The following is a 15,264-nucleotide window of genomic DNA, read 5'->3' on the forward strand; positions in this document are numbered from 1 at the left end:
CTATTAAATTATAAATACAAAAATGCTCGTTACAGTTGCGACGAAAAATTTAGTTATTAACAAATAAGGGTCAAAAATGGCAGTTTTTTCGTTTAAATCGCTACAGGTAAAAATAGGGTACTTAATTATATTACTTATAATATTCTTCTTTTAGTAGATGAGCCAAGGTTTAAAATGGCACTTTTTAAATTTTGGTCCGATCAATTGTTGCTTTGGAAATTGCAAAATAAGACTAAAATTTCGAAAATAAAAAAATTGCTATAACTTTTGCGAAAATGGCCTTAAGACTTTCATATTTCACAAACAGGTGAGTCAAACAGTCCATATAATGCACAAAAAATGTTAAGACGATTAGTCAGTTAGTTTAAATTTTATTCAATTTGTTTATCACAAAGTTTTTCGTAGTATTTGTTTTTCGCAATGTTATTGTTCAGAAAATAATAATGATATAGCAATTCTGTGGAAACTGCATGAAAAAAGAATAGTTATATTTTCAAAGAATTGAAAAAAATCATTAAAAAGTCGTTTTTATCACTCCGAAAACAGTTTACTAAAATATAGTTATAATCTATAATCTATTTTTCATACCCATAAGTTATAAGGAGGGTTGCCACCCTGACATTTTTTTTTATTTTTTTGGACAAAATTATCTGCCTTAATTTTATATGATGTAGAATTAAAAAATACATACACCCCTTAATTTTCACTCTTCTATCACCAACCCTTATTTGTTAATAGCTAAATTTAAAAAATTATGATCAAAATCCATCAACAAGCTCCGGCAGTATTAATCGCAGCATATGTTTGAAGAATCAGTTTCATTTTTTGAGTGCACGGATTTTATTAAGTCCCCTCCACCGACCACGAATCGATTTCATTAGGACGTCATTCTTAAAGCTTTATTAACCACTCTATTGAGGTTCAAAGTTTACTCAAACTTTTACACATAAACTATATACCTTCAACTTCAAAATGGCTCTAGTTAGGTTGCTTAATTGTTATAAACAAGTAGCCTTCAATTAAATAAAAAAGTGGCTAACTTTGACCGTAATTAACCGTAATTAGGCGAAAACTTTTTTTTTGAAAATTCGTGTAAAAATATAAATTTTCCAAATCCGATTGTAGTTTTAGCCTATTTATAGTCAATATTAACAAAGTTATTCAAATTGTTTATGAGCCAAAAATGACTCTATTTTAGTAAAATGTTTTTGGAGTGATGAAAATGACTTTTTAATTATTTTTTTAAATAACTTGAAAGTATGACTATTCTTCTTTCATGTGGTTTCCACAGACTTGCTATATCATTATTATTTTCTGAACAATAACATTGCGAAAAAAAAGCTCTCTTTGGGATAAACAAATTAAAAAAAATTTAACCAATTGACGAATCTTCTTAAAATTTTCTGTGCATTATATGGACTGTTTGACTCAACTTTTCGTGCAATATAAAAGTCTTAAATTAATTTTCGCAAAAGTTAAAGCAAATTTTTTATTTTCGAAATTTTAGTCTTATTTTGCAATTTTTGAAGCAACAAATGATCGGACCAAAATTCAAAAACTGTCATTTTAAACCTTGGCTCATCTATTAAAAAACAATACTAAAAAAAGATATTTAATTACCCTATTTTTACCTGTAGCGATTTAAATGAAAAACAACCATTTTTGACCCTTATTTGTTAATAACTAAATTTCTCGTCCGCACTGTGACGGGCATTTTTGTATTTATAACGTATTAAGGGTCGTTTAAACACAGCGATAAATCAAACAACTTATCAAGGTCAATCGAGTTGTTGCAACTTATCATTGTGTGTAAACGGTGCATCGCACAACTTATCAAAGTTGGAGTTGGGTTGAAGGTGGTATCGCATTGAATCGCAGCGTCTAAACAGAGTTTCAACTTGTCATCACAACTAGTTGCTGTGACTTATCGTTGTGTTTAAACGACGCTTTAGGTATATAGTACCCAAAAACCCTATTTGAAACCTGGCTGCTCAAGTGTCCCGAACATGGTATATTTTTGCCTTATTTCCCTGGCGTATGTAGCAAATTGTAAAAGAGTCAAACGAACTGATATAACAAAAATAATAGGCAATAATTGTCTGAAAAAAATTAATAGTACAAAAACACCCAGATTGTTCATTCCCTCAGATGCAGAAATCCAAATGTTAAAATCGTTTAATTACCAAGAATTAGTACACCTGCAATTTTAATATTCTAAATAGAGAACAAAAAGGGAAAAAATGAAATTTATTGAAGTTAATATTCAACGAAACATGTCAAGGTGAAAATTAAAAACGGTGTTTGCTTTACGTTCATATAGAAAAAAATCGTTGAAAACATGATGTGTACGCAAAGAAGATTTTATTTTAAAAGCAAAACTTCGAAAAATACAATTTTAATGTTTTATGCTGAAAAAATCTGGCAGACAAGAAAACTTTTAAGTACGTTGGATCTGTTGTTGGCACCTTAAAAATTAATTTTAATTACAGAGGCAAAGGATTATACATGTTAACCCCAACATGAGTTGAAAAATGGAGGGAAAAAAGCATATTTTAGCGTTGCAATAATAACTGCTTCGCACAACAAAAGCGGCATGCTGTTCTTTTAATTGTTTTCATAAATTGCTTTAATAATATGACGACCAGGAATTTTGCCCTACAGTTTGCAGTTTGCGTAGGTGCTCTATGTAGTTTATGTAGACCATTTGCGATTTTATCCACATGTACATTTTTAAATCACGTTTACAATATCTTAAATTCGTGATTAGACCAGGGCATAGGTATAAGATAAAAAGTGGCATTTAAGACAAAACACACCGGAATAAAATGAAGTGAAACAATGACAAGCCTCAAAAAGGTAAAAGTGAGGTGAGATATTTGACTTTGAATGTTAAAAATAATATTAAAAAATCTAGTAACAACTTTTATTGTTTTAGTTTAGATATTTCGATGCATCATGCCCTATGGGACTATAGTTGACAACAATATTAATCAAATTACTTGAAACTCGCGAAAAAACAGCCTTTATTTAAAAAAATGTGGCTTGTTACATTATTCCATTAATAATAAATACCCAAATTTTAGATATATGTAGATTCAGAATTTTCTATTATTGACTGAGATCGGGTGGTTTCAATCCTATAGGTGTTATACAGTGTTTATTTCTTTGTCTCCATCAACTTGTTGGAATTTTTGACGGGTGTGTTTGGTTTTTATTGACGGACTTTGTTCATTATCCTACAACCAAATGCAATAATATAACAAGCCACGTCATAAGCCACTACATTAATCTTGAATGGTAATAATGTGACAAGCCACATTTAGGAAAAAATTATATATCGCTGGATTTTCACTACGTGTGTCACTTCTAGATTGTACATAGTCAGGGTCACGGTCACTGTCATCGAATGTCAAGTCAACTTTGCTATTTTTCTTTCTAGAATCGTCAGAACTCAATAATTATCCGACACGCTTCCGCCCATGTTCGCCATTTTGATGTGGCTTGTCATTATGTCGAGTAGATACTAGAACAAACTAGGCCTATGCAATAGTGTGACCATAGATTTATCGGGCCATCTATTAACGAAGGGCTGAGATAATTTGTTAGTGGCTTGTTATACTATTACTTTAACCAAGAATAACACTAACTCTTTTTGAACTCATGTGTGGCTTGTCATTGTTTCACATTAAGCCCTTCAAATGTTTTATACAATTAAGGTGATTTAAACACAAGCGATGGAGTTGTTATTTACATTCATCATCATCATCCAACCAATTTACGTCCACTGCTGGACATAGGTCCCCAATTGTTTCCATACTCACGATTTTGTGCTGATTGTTGCCAGTTTTTACTAATTCGTCTGATATCATCTGTCCGTTGTGTAGGCGGTCGCCATTATTTACATTAAAGTCTCTATAAACTATGGACATTCTGTTGTACCTTTGGGGAACATCAAGTTACTTGAAGTAATTTTAAATTATATCTAATAAAATAAAAATCTGTTTGAGCGCAATCTACAAACACATCACCGACATATATGTAAATAGTTTTAATCAGGATTTGCATCAATATCGCATAAGTAAAAAACGAATATGTGTTTTCATATAGGCCAGGGCAGAGCTTCCCAAAATTAGTCGTATTGTGACGCCCTTGGGACTTTGCTATTTTTTGCGACCCCCCTCAACCCAACCCCCAATAATACATACCAATTTTAGTACTAGCCTAGTAACAGGTTATAGTTATAACAAAAAACACTATTTTAACTTAGTTTATAATTTTTATGAGAAACTAAGAACGAAATCAAAACATAAGCACAAAAATAAAAAGGGATATTTATTTATGTAACTGGCTGGTTAAAGTGAGGGATGTGATTGCTTTTTTCAGCACAGCTTATGAAACCGGGGCTACAGTTTGGAAATTGCCACTCTCATCTCTTTTTCTAAGTTTATGTTTGACCTGTACTTGTTTTTAATTACTGCAAATGGTAATAAAATCTTTAATGTAAAGTCCTTTTCATGAGCATTTTTCAGTGCGTCAGAGTTTTTCGATTTCTTTCTAACGCATTAAATTGTATGTGACAGAAAAAAAGGCACGTCTGTGATTACAGACATTTATAAAATTTATTCTAGTTATTCTAGTTGTCGATAGATGGCGCTATAATCGAAGAAAAAATTATTTACGAATTATATAATATATCTACGAATATAATCTTTACAATTTATAAGACTATGCAAATCAAAGAAAATACCATTTAATAAATGCAATAACACAATTGATTTGTTTTTATGCCAAATTGCAAATAAAATGTGACAACTGTCAGATTTAACTAAAATGTCATGTTAGAATAAATGTCATAAATGTGTATTATCACGGACTTACCTTTTTTTTTCTATCATTTGTGACGCACTGAAAAATGCTCATGAAAAGGACTCTAGCACTGCTGATGGCTTGATATTCATGAGAAACTGAGCTAGAAAATTTAAACAGTTTGTCCTTGTCGTATTGAAGCTTTAGGCTGCAATTGCAGGACAATTCTGTCAGTTGTTCTTCTTCCTCTGTTGAAAATGTCGATGGTGTGGATGACTGGAAAGGGTTTCTGACCCAGTCACATTGATCCATATCTTTGGGAAAATATTTCTCAAAGTGTTCGCTCAATGATAACATGTGTTGTGTAAACATGTTTTTTAAAAGGGATCGAGGATTTCTATCATTTTTTCTTGTAGAATACCTTGTAAAGCAGGGAAACAGTAAATTTTTGATCTTAGAATTTTCTCTTCCATAAGAACAACTTCTTCTGAAATCCAGTAATTTATTAAGATCACTCACAACAGAATACGGAATGCGCTCGACTCCAGTGTTGCCACTGTCCGGATAATTATCCGATTTTTTTATAATTTCGTGGACCATCGGATAATTTTCGGATTCAACAATTTTCTGAATAATTTCGGTAATTCAAGGGTCTATCGATTTGATGTTATATTTTTATTTGATTTATTTATTAATACATATATTTAATACTCATTTAAAATCAAATAAATATATTTTCTGTATTAAAATTCCGCGCTGACATGCGACGCCCAGTTTGGGAAGCCCTGGGCTAGGTCATTTAGCACTAAAAACACGGGAATAAATCGATTTTTAAATACAGCACCTAGAGACTTGCAACTTTTTTATTATGTTCAGGATGACAACTGGAAAAAAGTCTACAATAGAAAAATGGGTGGAAATGCATAATAGACCAGTGCCAATAGCAAAAAAAAAACAATAAAAAATTAATAGCAGGATGAGACCAATTCCAAATGAAAGTACACATATTAGATAACATGTGGAACATTTTTCACCAAATCTGGATGAGGGGAACATGGGTTGGGGGAGCGCTTTTAGGGGTGAAAACGGTTAATTACGATTTGCGGCAAAACGGCAGATCCTATCGAAAAAAGTTAAATTGCAAAGTTGTAGGCTATAAGAAGATCTACAACTTTTGTAAATAAGCATTTTTCACATAACCTCAAAATATCCGAGAAAATTGGAAAATTCGATGTTTTTGATTTTATTTTTTCTCTCACTGAAAAAAAATTTTTCTTTTACCAAATATGGTGGAAACTTACCTCTTTATGTCCCAAACATGCTGTAATTTTTTTGTATAAAAATATTTTTTAAAACTCTTGTTTTTTATGTTTAAGGGAAAATGTAAGCATTTTTTCAATTGAAAAATCTCCCGAAATTTTTTTAGCTTTTTTAAAGAAGTTCGCATTTTTTTTTTGTTTATTGAAACCTCTATTTTCTGATGGTGTAAAAAATATATACGTTACTGTGGAAAATTTTGTCACAAAAGGCAAAAATCGGAAATTTATTTGTGCCCATATTCACAAATGCAGAATTAATTCCAGAAATATTACTAAAAAGTATTTGCTGCAGCTGTGAGACTGGATGCAATAGTCAAAAATGTGGGTGCCGAAAGCATGGTTTGAAATGTACCAATTTATGTTCAAATTGTACTTCTGATAAATGCTCCAATGTTGAAAAACCATTTTTTTTATTAATGAATATGATGACATTATGGATGAGAAACCAACGCCAAATGAAGAAAATGTAGACGAAGACCATGATGGTCTAGAATCTAGAAGATTTAGAGGAAACTGCAGAATCTGTAAGCATTACCGAATGTGATGAAAAAATGCCATCAAAGAAGCAAAAACTTAATTAACTGATGAAAAATTGACCATTAAAATTATAATAATTACTTTCTTTTGTATTAAATAAACTTTTTCGTTAAAAAAGTTGTTGCGACTTTTAATTTGGTTCATGAGAAAAAAGTTTAAAAAAAATGTAGTTTATAGGTAAGTAGGCCGACTTTTTCAAAAAAAATATAGTTTAAAAAAAATAAAAAACACGCTTTTAAAGCACTAAAAATTTAAAAATAACTTTTAAAATTAAAGCTAGTAATATTTTATTTTTAAATTTTTAGTGCTTTAAAAGCGTGTTTTTTATTTTTTTTAACTATAATTTATTCACAAAATTAAAAATCACAGACAACGGCATTAGAAAAAAATTTTGGGAGATTTTTCAATTGAAAAAATGCTTACATTTTTCCTTAAACATAAAAAACAAGAGTTTTAAAAAATATTTTTATGCAGAAAAATTACAGCGTGTTTGGGACAGAAATAGGTAAGTTTCCACCATATTTGGTAAAAAAAATTTTTTTTCAGTGAGAAAAAAAAAATAAAATCAAAAACATCGAATTTTTCGATTTTCTCGGATATTTTGAGGTTATGTGAAAAATGTTTATTTACAAAAGTTGTAGATCTTTTTATTGCCTACAACTTTGCAATTTAACTTTTTTCGATAGGATGTGTCGTTTTGCCGCAAATCGTAATTAACCGTTTTAACCCTTAAAAACGCTCTCCCAACCCATGTTCCCCTCATCCAGATTTGGTGAAAAATGTTCCACATGTTATCTAATATGTGTACTTTCATTTGGAATTGGTCTCATCCTGCTATTAATTTTTTATTTTTTTGGTCCATTTTAGAGCTATCGGCACTGGTCTATAATTGCATTTACAGTGCATAAAATGCATCCAACAGTGCATAAACATGTCAAAATCAGTATATTAAGGGCCAGATTTTGTTACTCGCGAAGTTTTTGGGGTCGCTGAATACTTATAAATACTCCGTCAGATCCGACCGCCGGAGTACTGCCCTGGTGCCCAGCAGGCACGGATCTAGAAATTCATAATAGGGGGGTCCAGACTTACTTACTGATCGTTTGAAAATAAGAGCTGACAGAAAAAAATAATAAATAATAAAAAAATGCTTATAGACTAAATACAATAGGGGGTCCATGGACCCGTTGACCCCCCTCTGTATCCGCGCCTGTGCCCAGGGTTACTGCTAAGGCATTTCATCTTGAGTTTCGGTGATCTTTAGCACTAAATTGATGCAAACACAAGGTTTGGCAACCTATGGAAAACTATGCTTATGAAAAAATGGACTTATTTGCAGATCGAGCAAGGACAAAAGAGGTAGAGGAAAATTTCCTACACGTTGTGGAGATGATCTGAAAAGAGTAAGAACAAATTGGATTCAATTTTAGCACCTAATAAAATATTTTCCGAAATAATTCATTCATTAATTCAGTCATTTGTACTTTTTCTTATATTAATTTCCTTATAGAGAATGCTAATGTCGTAATAATAGAACTGCCTAGTGAAGGAAGGAGGGATTAAAATTATAGTCAATGGGCTCAAAAATAACAAACGACAGAGAGAAAACGAAATAGCTGCGGAAATGCTAAATAATGGAGGAGAATAATTACAAAAACGGCATTATCAAGAGGTATGGGAAGAGGAAAAAATGCCCAACGATGCCAAAACTTTATTATGCCCCATATACAAAAGGAGGGATAGGTTGGCATTTGAAAATTCCAGAGGTGTTGCTCTGATGGATACTTCCTAGCTTGGAGCTCAAGAGCACTGAGCTCCTTGGGCATACCCGCAAAACTGGTTAGGTTAGTAAGAATGACTCTGAAATCATGTGGATGGAGAGAATTCTCATCGGATGAATTTAAAGAAAACACAGATTCGTTATCCAAGTTGTTTTTGAATTTGACATGGAATAAATAATCAGAAACAGCCGAGTCAAAACGACCGGATCCATCTTCAACAATTAACATCAATGTCTGGCCTTCGCCGATGATCTTAATCTTCTAATGAAAACAAGAAAATACCTAATTAAGAAATATTATAAAAAGGTTGGAAAAGGAGGCAAAATATTTTGACCTAGAAATAAACCGGGAAAAGTCAAAGTACATGATACTCGGAAATACAGAGCAAAAAGAAGAGGGACAGTTTACTTTTATATTTAATGAATCAAGGGAATATAATTTCGAAAGAGTGGTCCATTTTACGTATCTGGGGGTTATTATAGACGGGAAAAGTCAGGAAGAATATGGAACTGAATGCCAAATTGACAAAGGGAAATAAAAAAATGGGAAGCTTAAAACCACTGATGAAATTCAAATATGTATCGAGAAAAACTAAGTTAAAGATATAGAAAACGGTAATAATGGCCCACAGTGGCGTATGGTAGAAAAATAGGGACAACGAAAAAACAAATACGGAGCAATTAGAAAGATGGGAAGGAAAAATGCTCAGAGATATATCGTCGGTATACTGCGAAAACCAGATAAATGACAAATTTTAAAATATTGAGTTAAGTATACCAAAATTCTCAGCTTTTTACGCTCTCCATACAGGTAAAACCCAATAAGTGATACGACTTACCATTCAGCAGATAATTTGTGTAATAAACAAATAAGTTACACCTAACCAACTTTTCATTTTCAAATAAAACAATATATCGCTACTTACTTCCATAAAATCAAAGCTCTGTTGCATGTAAAACCAACTAAGCGCACATATATATTTGCCGGACAACAATATATTTCTACTGCTGTATATCTACCATATTCAGTAAAAAGGTGATAAGTGTCTTTAATACAGTGTGATTTATTTTGATTTACAGGTAAAACCAGGTAAGTGATTTAAATTTAGGTTTAATCAGCTAGGTCTCTTAACTATTTCAAACTAATGATAGAATATTATTTCTGATATATGCATCTTTCACTAGCATATCGAATATCAAACACAACTGGTACGCTTAATTCAAAATAAAGCACTAAGCTTTAAAAACGTTTTTTCTCGATTTCGGTATTTCGACATTTATCTGGTTTTCGTAGTATACCGACGATATATGGAGGCAAAAACACGGTGGAAGGTTACACGGTAGAAGAAACATGGAGCTAGAGGAGCTGTATAACGAACCCAGCTTCACTCTCTTCATAAACGCACAGAAAGTGAGATGGATGGGGCACGTGATGAATGGAAAGGAAGAGGATGCCAAAGATGATCCTAAAACGTATCCCAATCACGAAAAGAAGGAAAGGAGAAGCCAGACGAAGATGGTTTGAGAGCAACCAAAAGGGATTAATGGAGGAGAAACATAAGGCAATTTAGTAGGCAAGGAGCATGATTGGACAACAATCCATCGCACTTGATACAAGGTTTGTAATATATAAGTGTTATATTAATTTTATGTTAACCAAAGGCCTTCAAGACCTTTTCCGTTTTTACGAACTCCTAAAGTACGGAGGACAAGATATAACTAAAAAACTATTAAAACTAATACAAAAAATAATAGAACAAAACAGAATACCACAAGAATGGAGATCAAGCATCCTAATACCTCTCTTCAAAAAAGGAGACAAATCGGACCCGGAGAATTACAGAGGAATTAACTTATTAAACACAACATTAAAACTAACAACCAAAGTTATAACAAACAAATTGAATGAAATTATAACATTAGCAGAAGAACAACAAAGTTTTAGGTCGGGAAGGTCATGCACTGAAGCTATATTTATATTGAGGCAAATTCAAGAGAAATCGTTGGAATACAACAAACCGGCATATTTATGTTTCGTGGACCTTAAGAAAGCATTTGACAGGGTCACATTAAAGGACGTCATCCATTTGTCATAATCGAGAGAGCTACCTCTAGGAATAATTAAAACGATCGAAAACATCTACCAGAACAACACAATAAAAGTAAAAGTTGACGATGAATTAACTGACCCAATTGAAGCCGGCAATGGGATAAGTAAAGGGGGATTCCTTGAGTCCTTTATTGTTCAATCTGATCATGGACGAAATAGTAAAAAAAGTAAGAACTAAAAAAGGATACCAAATGGGAGAAAATTAAAATAATCTGCTATGCGGACGATGCATTACTAATCTCTCAAAGTGAAGATGATTTACAACGTATCCTGCACCAATTCAACATAATCGCCAGAAAATTTAACATGTTAATTTCCTCACAAAAGACAAAATGCATGGTTATAACAGCAGATCCAATAAGATGTAAATTGGAGCTGGAAGGTCAGATAATAGAACAAGTGATGGAGTTTAAATACCTAGGCATCACACTATCTAGCTACGGAAGGCTCGAATCAGAAGTGGAAGATCAAGTGAATAGAACAAACAGAGCCGCAGGTTGCCTGAATGACACAATATGGAGAAATAAAAATATCAGAAAAGAAATGAAAGGCAGAATTTACAAAACAGTCATCAGACCAATAATGACATACGCGGCAGAATCACGACCCGACACAGAGAGGACAAAAAGATTGCTCGAAACAGCGGAGATGAAAACCCTTTGAAAAATCGATGGTAAGACACTATGGGACAGAGCTAGAAGTACAGATATACGACGGAGATGCAAGGTGGATAACATTAATAACTGGGTAAGAAACAGAAGAATAGAATGGAATGACCACATAAGCCGAATGACAACAAATAGGATAGTCAGGACAGCGAGAGACGGTTCCCCAATAGGAAGGCGATCAGTGGAAGACCACGAAAACGATGGAACGACAACTTACTAGAGGCACATTGAAAGAACAGACAGAGTCATGTCTATACAAAAAGAAGAAGAAAAAGAAGTCTTCAAGACCTGTTGAGCTTTGTAAATAAATAAATGCTTATAACCTTTTCCTGCAAACTGAACATATCTATGACGGTCTATCTCTATCTCTTTATCATCGCACCTATTTATAGATAATGTTTCTTGCTACTTATTAATAAATCAGAACATAGATAATGTCAACAGTTTCTGTTGTTCGGTATAAAAATTTCCTGGTAACGAAATCAGTTACCAAAAATGGTTGTATTTCTAATAATTAATTTCCCATTTAATATGAATTACACGCAGACTATCAAATGAGGCTGATAAGTATTTTTCTATCATTAATGATATGTGGTATAATGTTTATAACCACAAATGTTGGCTGTAAAATACAATGATTCATTTTATATATCGAATATTAATGTATTTAAACGGTTATGACTCAGGTATATCACCAGTTTTTTTTAAATAAAAGCTGAATTTATAAAATTCTGTTCGCTTGTGTTTTAAATAAAAACGAAAAGCGAAAATTTCTAACAAAACTCAATACATATATTTATAGATCTCATTTTTGTGAGATGATTGTTCCGTTGATTGGTTTCGGGAACAAGTTTACCAGGCATCCATAAAGCTTGTTCGTGCACTTTAATAGGTCGAGTAGAGTTTTGCCAGCTCCGGGAGGATTCTCCATTTGTATTGTTCTAAATGTGAAAATTTCTTCGATCTACTTTCTGTCGATTATATACGATGGCTTTGTTACTACAATATATACAGGGTGTTTGGTAAAGAATGGGACATAGCTTAACCTTAGATTCCTGAGCTTAAAATAGGTCGATTTAAGCTAAGGGAGCGTTCAAGTATTACGTAACGCAGTTTGGGGGGGAGGGGGGTCTTGTAAAACGTTACGGCGCGTTACATGGGGGGAGGGGGTTCGAACAGCGCGTTACGTAACATTATTTTTTTAAAAATTAGTAAATCCTTTATAAAAGGTATCTATTTTAAGGTAAATATATACCTTTTATAAAGGATTTACTATTTTTTGTATTACATGGCATACAGCCAACTACAGGAAAACTTTTTCCTTGTGGATTCTTTTTTAACTTAAATGAAAAAAAACTACGGAATTTCTTTTATGTTTTACATAGACCCCTGAATTGTATTATGTTGCACCCTCACGCTCCGGTCATGTTCCGACAACAGGACAATAATTAATAGTACCTATTCAAGTGAAAAAATCTTAAATTTGTAACACAGATGAAGCACAGTAACATCTGTTTCCAACAATTAGATGGACCTGTCTCCACAACAGGTATTCATTAATGTTTTAAATACGCAAATTTTCAAATTATTTAAAAATGTCTTTAAATAAAAAGCATTAAATACAAAACCCACTATATTGATACTTAGTTTAGAAAATTGATAGATATTTAAAAAAGTAGTACCCTTATTTAAAGTGTGATTTCAAAATTTCAAGTGAATTTCAAAATTTCACCTTGCATTATTCATAATAGACCCTACATAATACACATTTTTGAGATGAGGTTGTTAAGCAGCTTCTAAAAACAAAAATATACATGGTGTTTAATTAAAATTAAAGATAATGGACTATGCTAGACTTGAGTGAATCACCCTGTATATTCAAATTTATGTTTAAATAGTCCATAGTTGAATTTAAAAGTTGACGTATCCTAGCGTTTTATAATTTTCTAAAATAATGACACATGACAAAAACAATTTTATTCCATAAGTGGTTTCCATACATTATAATTTTAAATGATCACCCTGTATTATTCATAAAGACCATAAATTCAGATTCTTAAGCAGCTTTTAAACATACAAAAATATACAGGGTGTTAAAAAATAAAGCTTATGGACTACGGTAGTCTTGCATGAATCACCCTGTACATTTAAATTTATGTTTTTATATATGAAAATCTACGGGTCTCAGCGTTTTTTAAAATTGATTAAAACATGGACAGAAATAATTTTATTCCATAAGTGCCTTCTTATATATACAGAGTGTTTCAGAAAAAGGTAACACGATCTCTAAGATATGTGAAAAACTGAAAAATAATTGGGGTTTGCTTAGTATAAAATTTTTGTAACGGCATGCGTTTTCACGATACAGAACGTTGAAGAACAAGAAGTTTTACACATTTTTTTCAATATTTTTCCGAAACTACTAGCAACATCGTATAATATTTGTTATACAAAAATTTTTACTAAGCAAAATAAAATATTGAAATAATAAATATGTTATTTTATTTTAAGTTTTTATTAAAGAAGATCAAATAGAAGAATGCATGAGAAGAACAATAAAGGATGAAGCCTAAAATGTATGTAAGGATGGGGCCAAGCAGGGAAAATGTAAATGTAAATATAAAATTAGTAATAAAAGATTATTATTGTAAGTTTTGGACATATTTCATGTCATAGGACATGAAATTACGATTGGCAGGGATAACCAGACACATGAACTAAAAAGAAGAATCGTTCTTGGGTGGGCAGCATTTGGAAAACTGAGAGAAACTTTTAAGAGTGAGTTGCTCATATGCCTAAAGAGAAAGGTATTGATCAGTGCGTCCTCCCAGTCTTGACGTACGGATCAGAAACACTTACCTTACCTAAAGCCTCGGCTACCAAACTAAGAGTAACGCAGAGAAGAATGGAGCGGTCAATGTTAGGAATAACTCTGCGAGACAAAATCAGAAACGAAGAAATCAGGAGAAGAACAAAGGTGACTGACGCCATCAAAAGGATAGCTAACTTGAAGTGGACATGGGCAGGACACATAGCGAGAATGACACATGGGCGATGGACAAAAAGGTTATTGGAATGGAGGCCAAGAGAAGACAAGAGAAGCGCCGGTTGACCGCCTACAAGATGGACAGACGACGTAAGAAAGTTAAATAAAAACTGGATGAGAGCGGCGCAGGATAGACGTGGTTGGAAATGAGGGGAGGAGGCCTATGTTCAGCAGTAGACTTTTGAGGCTGGATGATGATTGTAAGTTTTTATTATTACCTCAAATGCGATTAAAATAATAATTCCGGTACTTTTCGCAACCTAGTTTTCCATTTAGGTTCAAATGGTGACTGGGGTGTTACGTAACGTTTAGGTAGGGGGAGGGCTGTACATAAAAACGTTACGGTGCGTTACATGGGGGGAGGGGGGTCAAAAATCTTCAAAAATTGCGTTACGTAATACTTGAACGCTCCCTAACTTACCTTAGTACGAAAGTTGATAATAACTGAAATACAGGGTGTAAAAAGTTAAACTTTTATTTTATTTATTCTTCAATATTTCCTGATATGCATGAGGTAACAACACGAAATTTGGTACGCGGAACGAGAAATCTAAATTTAAAGCCAAAAATGATGTATTACCCAGAGGGCGCCACAAACGTCTTTCAGCGCTCATTAAATACGTTCAATTTTTTTTATCCCCCACTTTCATACTTTTTTAAGTAACATTTTTATTCTCTTAATATTTTTACTTATAAAAGATATACTACATTCATCTCGCTAAACTCAACCGTTTTCGAGATAAACGCATTTTAAATCTGCGAGGCGACATAATTTTTTGCATAATATCATTGTAGTTACACCCGAAAAATAACTTAAATCATAAAAATTTACAAAAATGTATCTCAAATTTCTTCAAATGGAATTTGCGATGCAATGACATAAATATGAGAACTGGCACAATTATTATGGTTTTAAGTCTATTTTTCGGGTGTAACTACAATGATATTATTATGAAACAATTATGTTGCATCGCAGATTTAAAATGCGTTTATTTCGA

General features: G+C 32.6%; 1 protein-coding gene across 6 annotated transcripts in view; it reads right to left on the reverse strand.

Moving 5' to 3' along the window:
- LOC114335105 (latrophilin Cirl) overlaps positions 1-15,264 on the reverse strand; it is an 826,147-nt gene that overhangs the window by 528,478 nt on the left and 282,405 nt on the right. The window lies entirely within an intron of this gene.

The sequence above is a fragment of the Diabrotica virgifera genome, chromosome 10 (assembly GCF_917563875.1).
Source record: "Diabrotica virgifera virgifera chromosome 10, PGI_DIABVI_V3a".
Lineage (NCBI taxonomy): Eukaryota > Metazoa > Arthropoda > Insecta > Coleoptera > Chrysomelidae > Diabrotica > Diabrotica virgifera.